The sequence below is a fragment of the Rutidosis leptorrhynchoides genome, chromosome 11 (assembly GCF_046630445.1).
Source record: "Rutidosis leptorrhynchoides isolate AG116_Rl617_1_P2 chromosome 11, CSIRO_AGI_Rlap_v1, whole genome shotgun sequence".
Lineage (NCBI taxonomy): Eukaryota > Viridiplantae > Streptophyta > Magnoliopsida > Asterales > Asteraceae > Rutidosis > Rutidosis leptorrhynchoides.
This window is the reverse complement of record NC_092343.1, coordinates 247,812,501-247,820,000: the sequence shown is the minus strand read 5'-3', so window position 1 is coordinate 247,820,000 and position 7,500 is coordinate 247,812,501.

Below are 7,500 nucleotides of genomic sequence, written 5' to 3'. Positions count from 1 at the left end.
CTTGTCATTTTTAGACGTTCCTTATCAATAAATTGAACCTTTTTAATTGTATCTTGTACTTTTGAGCTTTTTGGACCTTTGCGTCTTCAATTCGTTGTTTTCGCCTTTTGTCTTCGCACTTATTTAATATAAACAATTACAATGAAAATATAATACAATTACAAATGAAAACCTATTATTTAGGAGGGATATTGCTATGAAATATATGTTCCTTTTTAGCCTTATCAAATATCCCCACACTTGAGCGTTGCTTGTCCTCAAGCAATACAGAACTTGAAATAAAAACATACATGAATCACTTTTTTATTCATCACACTTTGTACATAAGTGATTTTGATATGGTGGTATAAACAATGATTGTAAGGATAGAACCATGGTTAAAGGTGGGTGTGTCATCCACAGTTGCCTCAGGTTTAGGTCAACGACACTTGCAATCAAATAGCCGATTTACTTTCGGTTTCCAAAGCAAAGTGCACATTTGAAAGGCGGTTTACAGTCCCACATGACTATGAAAATTTAGATCCGTAAGGAAATTGGATCTTTATGAAAACATTTGATCTTTTGAAAATTCAATCTAGTTTTTACCCTAGATAAGTTTTCCGGAATAACCCTTCACCGGTGTTTGCAAATTATTTTTTTTTGGGTTGGTGGGTTTCAGATTTGAAAATTTTTGCTCAAAACTTATGGTTTTGTGTCACCCACTTGCTAACCTTGTATTAGGAAAGCAACACGTCCAGTTTACTTGTCCCGTATATTACCTTTCGGTAAACTACCGTCCGGTTGTAAAGGAAAGCGATGAACAAGCAACTGTTAAGGCAATGTCCCGTGACATGCTTTTGATTATGGTTTTTAACGTGTCTGATGCAATACTATCCTTTGTAGGAGCAATAGTAAAGATCACCCTATAGTTTTTCGGTCTGGCACAAGGTCCTGTCTCCGACCATGCTATGCAACCACCGTTCTTACGGTTGACACCCGATTTGGTTCAGGTGACCTAATGAATTCCAGGTGAATTCCTAGGATTTTACGTTCAAAGGTAATGAACGCATTGAAAATAGGTTTTCAGAAAACAAATCGGTTTTATTTTTGATCAAAATATTTTCTCGTTCAAGCTCGAGTTTAGATATCATTGAATTCCATGAGTTTGTAATTCTCAATCTTTAAGGTCAATCTCAAGGATTGAGTAATATCAGGCTTAAAAGCTGATTTTTGATCTTTAAGGAGATTATCCTTTCTGGGGATCTGATTCATTAGTCTTATCAAGCTAATTTGCACGGTGCCCCCCATTGTACGAGATAAATCCTTCTCATGGTTAGGATAAATCTGACCACTTGGCGACCCTGTTTGATGCTGAGGTCCGTGGATTTCCTGCTGATTTCAGAGATGACTTTTCTAGATTTTTCGTCAACCTACAGCTGGTCTGGACGACAACTTCATGACCTAAATCAAGAAGCGCGTGTCTTTTTCGGACGACTTTACTTCCTTTTAATGATGGAATTGATTCATCGTGTAGATCCATCTTTTCTTTCAAATATATTACAGTAAATCGGGTAAAACAGTTAATTTAGTCCAAAACAAAAGCACCTGCAATAACTTTACAGAAACATGTGATAGATAGTTTTTAATTGAATAACTTGGTACATTCTCCCCACACTTAGTTTCTTTCTTTGCCTTTTTATTCTCCTTTATTCCATTTAAATGAATTCAATCGTTTTAGGGTGTTTCTCAATTTATATCCTTTCCGAGGTAACGATAATTTCGGTATTAACACCTAGTTTTCACCGTTCATATATATAAACATGATTTTGACTTCATTTAGTTGAAAATTTTGAAAAATTTTCACAAAATTTGGCAAATAAACCAAGTGTAAACCCGAGAGAATTTATAACCCTTCCCCACACTTGAGATCATGCAATGCCCTCATTTGCATGAAATCAGACTATAATTATAAATTCATGAGGGCGATTAGTGTAGAAAAGTAATTAAAAATACCCAGTTTGTAATTACAAAGCTCGTCGAATGATAGATGGCGCGCCTCATCGTTCATTCCTTTTATTGTTTTATCACACATGTTTTTCTTCAAAAATGGTTGCTTTTCTGAACTGTTTGCGAATCTTTGAATATACGTATTTTACCCTAAATTATCATGCAATTTTATTAACGAGTTATGCACTAACCCGAACCCCTAATTTAACGTTAAGTGGGGTTAGACTTCCTCACACTTAGCTGACGACATGTGAAGTCGGTAGAATAAGTTCCAAGAATTAAAATAGTGAGCCAGTTATTTACATCTCGGGTGGTGTATAATATATCAATGGGTTTAAAGTTTAGACCCACCCGATCGTCACTACTTAATTCTTTTTTAAGTGTAGCTTTTAGTAAATGGATATGTCTCTTTTCTGGTTCTTGGTCAAATGGATCGATATACACCGACATACATATTTCTATAGGGTGGACAACTCCTAATGTTTCCTTCCTTTTATTCTCGACGTCAAAGTTTTCACCTCTATTACCCAATTGGGTGAAATTCGAGGTGTCATTATCTATTACAGCTCGTAGTTCATTTTCGGTGGATGACTCGTCTATTGAGAATATTGGGTTGGAAGGTTGTGGAATGGTGAAGTTCGGTTTGGCCTTGGGGGTAAAATTTTCAACGTTATCGTATTCCCAAGAGTACCAATTTGTTACCCTTACTTCTTCTTTATCCATTGATGGATCGATGATTTCGTCGGTAGAGGCTAATGTGTCGATATGTTGTGAAATTGGTAAGACTGAATAAAAAGTATCATCGGGATAGTTGGTGATTTCGGAGCTCTCGAATTCATCAAAATTCGATGATATGAGATTTTCTTGCACACGACTCCTCAGATCAACAGGTGTGTAGTCTGATAGAGTTTCAGCTTGCCGGTTTACAAACTCTCTCATTTGTTCATTTTGAGCATTGAGTTCTTCGAGTTTGATTTTCATATTGTCTAATAAATTTTCAGACACGTAATTTTCCTCGTCTACTGGTTGTTGAGTTTGGATATATTCTTGGGAATAATCCCAATTTGAATTGTATTCTTCATAATCATTCCATTCAGGTTCCGTGGGTGCGTAATTTTTCATAGGAACGTAATAATAACATTCCCATGTTGAGTGATAATCTCCACAGATTTCACAACCAGTTATTGTTTCGTCATTCGTGATCCAAGATTGACCGAACGAATTGTCATCAACACTCGTTTGAGAGTATTGATTTAATTGATTTTGGATATCAAAACGAGTTTCCATAGCCTTGTTTTCAAAATTTTCCATTTTATTGCGATGGCCAAATTTTAGCTACAATGTGGTGCATTTACTAATTATCCTATTAGTTATAAAAATAGAAAAACTTATATAAGTTGTCCAATTAATAGACTTTTCTGCTTTTGCCCACGTTTTGAATAGCCAAAAGATGCAGCAGGGAGCCAGAACCCATTAAATCGGAAGCTCACAACTCAGCCACTAACAAATCCAACTATTACTACGAAGCAGAAAATTGTCAACGTCCATTAATTTAACCACTTAAATAATTTTTCTTTCCGTTTGAGATATTAGATAAGAAATAGAGAAAATTTCTAAGTCCTAAAAACTAAAGCGTCGAGAAATAAGAAAGAAAAAGAATGCGTGTCGAAAAACGTCGAAAAATAAAAATAAGAAAATAGCGCGTCGTAACTTAAAAGTCTAAAAATTATATCTAAAAAGTTGCGCCTAAAGGTCTAAAGGTAAATGCAATTTTATTCAGAAAATGTCAATTACTTAAAGGCACTAAAATCTATTTAAAACTAAAGCGAAAAATGGCGTCGCAAAATTCTAAAGCGCCTAAATTTTAATCTAAAGAAAAAGCACTTAAGGGATTTTAAGGCAAAGCCTAAAAATCTAGAAAATAAAAATAAGCTACGGCAAAAACTATGTCTTAAAACTAGCTACGAACGAAAAATATACAAATATTACGCTAAAACAAATGAAAAGATACAAAATATAAAAATAAACTTGAAGTTATAAAAATTATTTATTTTTATAAAAATATTATTTTTATATTATTTATTTTATAAAAGTATTAATTTATATATATATATTTAATAATACTAATTAATATTTAAAATACAAATTAAATTAAAAACTTAAAACTAATTATAATAATAATAAGTAAATAGGGTTAATAATAATAATAAATAATAAATTACCCGTAATAAATGCTGATTAGGGTTTCTGTCGGTGTCAGGGTGGCTCCGCGAGTCGCGGTATTCGAGACTTCAAACTCCGCGAGTCGCGGGGTTCCAATTTTCAACTCAGGTACAGTTTAAAATGTGACGTTTTTTTTTTTTTTTTTTTTTTTTTTAGGATTTTATATTGTTTTTCTAAAAATAATATATATTTATACAAAAATGAATTAAAAATATAGAGTTTTGCCGAGTCCCCGGCAGCGGCGCCAAAAACTTGATGATGTAGCGTGGGGGTACGTGATAGTACTATATTTTACTACGAAATACGTTACAAATTACACAAGTTTTAATTATTTATTTACAAATGGGATATACCTAAACCTTGCTACAACACTATAGGCAGTGTACCTAATCGTAGAGTAGTATAGTTTTTAGTAAGTCCGGTTCGTTCCACAGGGAGCGGGCTTATTGCACACTATATTTTTAAACAACTATATTTGTACAAAATATATATAATAATATATAATAATATATAAAAGGGGGTTTACCGTTTAATGACCGGTTTGTCGATTTATATTTTAAGCGAAGCGTATAGTAAATGATGATATTTAAATAACAATATAAAATAAATAACAATAATTAAAATGACAATAAATAAAAGTACGAGGAAAAATGAAATAAAATATATTATGCTTATTTAAACTTCCGTAACCATGATGTTTGACGTGTTGATTTTAGTTTTATGCCCATGGGTTAATTGTCCTTTGTCCTGGATTATTTAATATGTCCGTCTGGTTTTTGTCCATAACAGTCCATCAGTCATAAATATAAATTGCAAGTGTCCTTGTCAAATTATTATTATACCCGAAGATAAATATTCCAACTAATTGGGGATTCGAATTGTAACAAGGTTTTAATACTTTGTTTAATGAATACACCAGGTTATCGACTGCGTGTAAACCAAGGTTTTACTACTTTGTTAACAATTACACCAATTACCCTTGAATGTAATTTCACCCCTGTTTTAATTATTCTAGTGGCTATTAATCCATTCCCGTGTCCGGTTAAATGAACGATTATTCGTACATATAAATACCCCGCCCATCGTGTCCGATTGAGTGTATATGGTAAATTATAGGGACGCCCAATTGTAAATCTTTATATTAACATTAACAAAATTTCATTTAGTTAAACAAATATAAAGCCCATTAATAACCCATAGTCTAATTTCCACAAGTGTCGTTCTTTTGTCCAAACCCCAATTATGGTACAAAGCCCAATTACCTAATTTTAGTAATTAGCCCAACATCATGATTACTTCGTTTTAAATAAGCATAATAATAACTTAGTTACGAGACATTAATTTAAAAAGGAGAACATAACTTACATTGAGTATTTATCGCGTAGTGTTACACGGACAGAATTTCGACTTCAAAAACCCGTAAAATAACCTTTACATAACCCGAACTAATCTAATATAACACTAATCTATACTATATATATATATTTATTTATTTATTATCTTATGGAGTATTATTATTATTATTATTATTTTTTTTTACATGCAGAACTCGAGAGCTTTTATAGCCAGAATTGAAATTCACTGCTCCGCGAGTCGCGGCCATTTTGGCCTTCCAGCTCCGCAAGTCGCGGAGGTTCCAAAACTAGCCCACAAGTTCAAGATCCAAGGCTGCCGACGGTTTTTATTTAAATATATATAATATATAAATAATTTTTATAATTATTTATATATTATATTATATTTATATACATAGTAGACTCGTAATTTTTTTTTCGTTGCGTCGAGCGTTGAGAGTTGGTTCATGTACCGGTTCCGGATTTTCGAACGTCCTTGCGTACGCTGAGATATTTTGTACTTTGCGTTTCGTAACTTGTACTCTTGTCATTTTTAGACGTTCCTTATCAATAAATTGAACCTTTTTAATTGTATCTTGTACTTTTGAGCTTTTTGGACCTTTGCGTCTTCAATTCGTTGTTTTCGCCTTTTGTCTTCGCACTTATTTAATATAAACAATTACAATGAAAATATAATACAATTACAAATGAAAACCTATTATTTAGGAGGGATATTGCTATGAAATATATGTTCCTTTTTAGCCTTATCAGGGTGACATGGCAAAAACTCGTTAGAGATGTATAATGTTCTAGATCGAGTCTAGACATGCGAGTGATCTCAGATGTGGTTGTCGAAAGTCGACGTATAATGGTGTCGGACTTGGTTCTCGGTCGATACTACGAAATCTCCAACGTATAATGTTCCCGGTCGATACTAACCACTCACGTATCGACTGTGATTGACATACAGGACCTCCGTCGTATAATGTTCTCGGTCGATTAAGTGTCGGATGAGGTGGTCGAAAGCCGGTTTCGACATCAAGACCATACAACGTACATACCAACTATACAAGGTTTCACAGAAACCCAAATCACTTCATGCGCACTTTAACCATCAGGCGCACCTCGGTCGCCGGAAACCAAGGCTAGCCCGAACTCCGCAGCTCAGAATGACATACCAATGAAACTTCAAAACCCGAGAATCAATTTGTTTCATCAAACATAAGAGTCGTGCAAAATTTCGGGTCGATCCGACATGATTTGAGCACTGTATGAAAAATTATGACTCCTCGGAAAATCAATGTCTGTTCCTGTCACTTCACTTTTTGTGCAATATGTATATATAGGGGGTACCATGTCCACTCCATGCCCTGGTACCCAGACAAGGGGTCGGAAAGTGCAAGGCAATAGAGGTTGCTTAGTGAAGCCGGAGAGCGATTACGAGTAATGAGTGACCCTATAACATGAAGCCAAACACCAAGTCGTGGCCCCGAAAACCAAGTCATGACCGAGAAATATGAGCCATGGCCTGGTCGTCACCTAGCAAACCAAGTCGCGACTTAGTTTTCTAGGCCACTCCTAAGGTAAATCTTAGTCGCGACTTGGATTTATAGCCCATTGCCAAGATAAATCAAGCGCGACGTCGTGCATTTGAAAAATTTATTGACTCCTCAGAAAATCAATGTATGTTCCTGTCACTTCACTTTTTGTGCAATATGTATATATAGGAGGTACCATGTCCATTCCATGCCCTGGTACCCAAATGTGGGGTCGAAAAGTGCATGCTACTAGAGGTTGCCTAGCGAAACCGGAGAGCGATTACGAGTAACGAGTGACCCTATAACACGAAGCCAAACACCAAGTTGTGGCCCCGAAAACCAAGTCGTGACCGAGAAATAATAGCCACGGCCTGGTCGTCACCTAGCAAACCAAGTCACGACTTGGTTTTCTAGGCCAC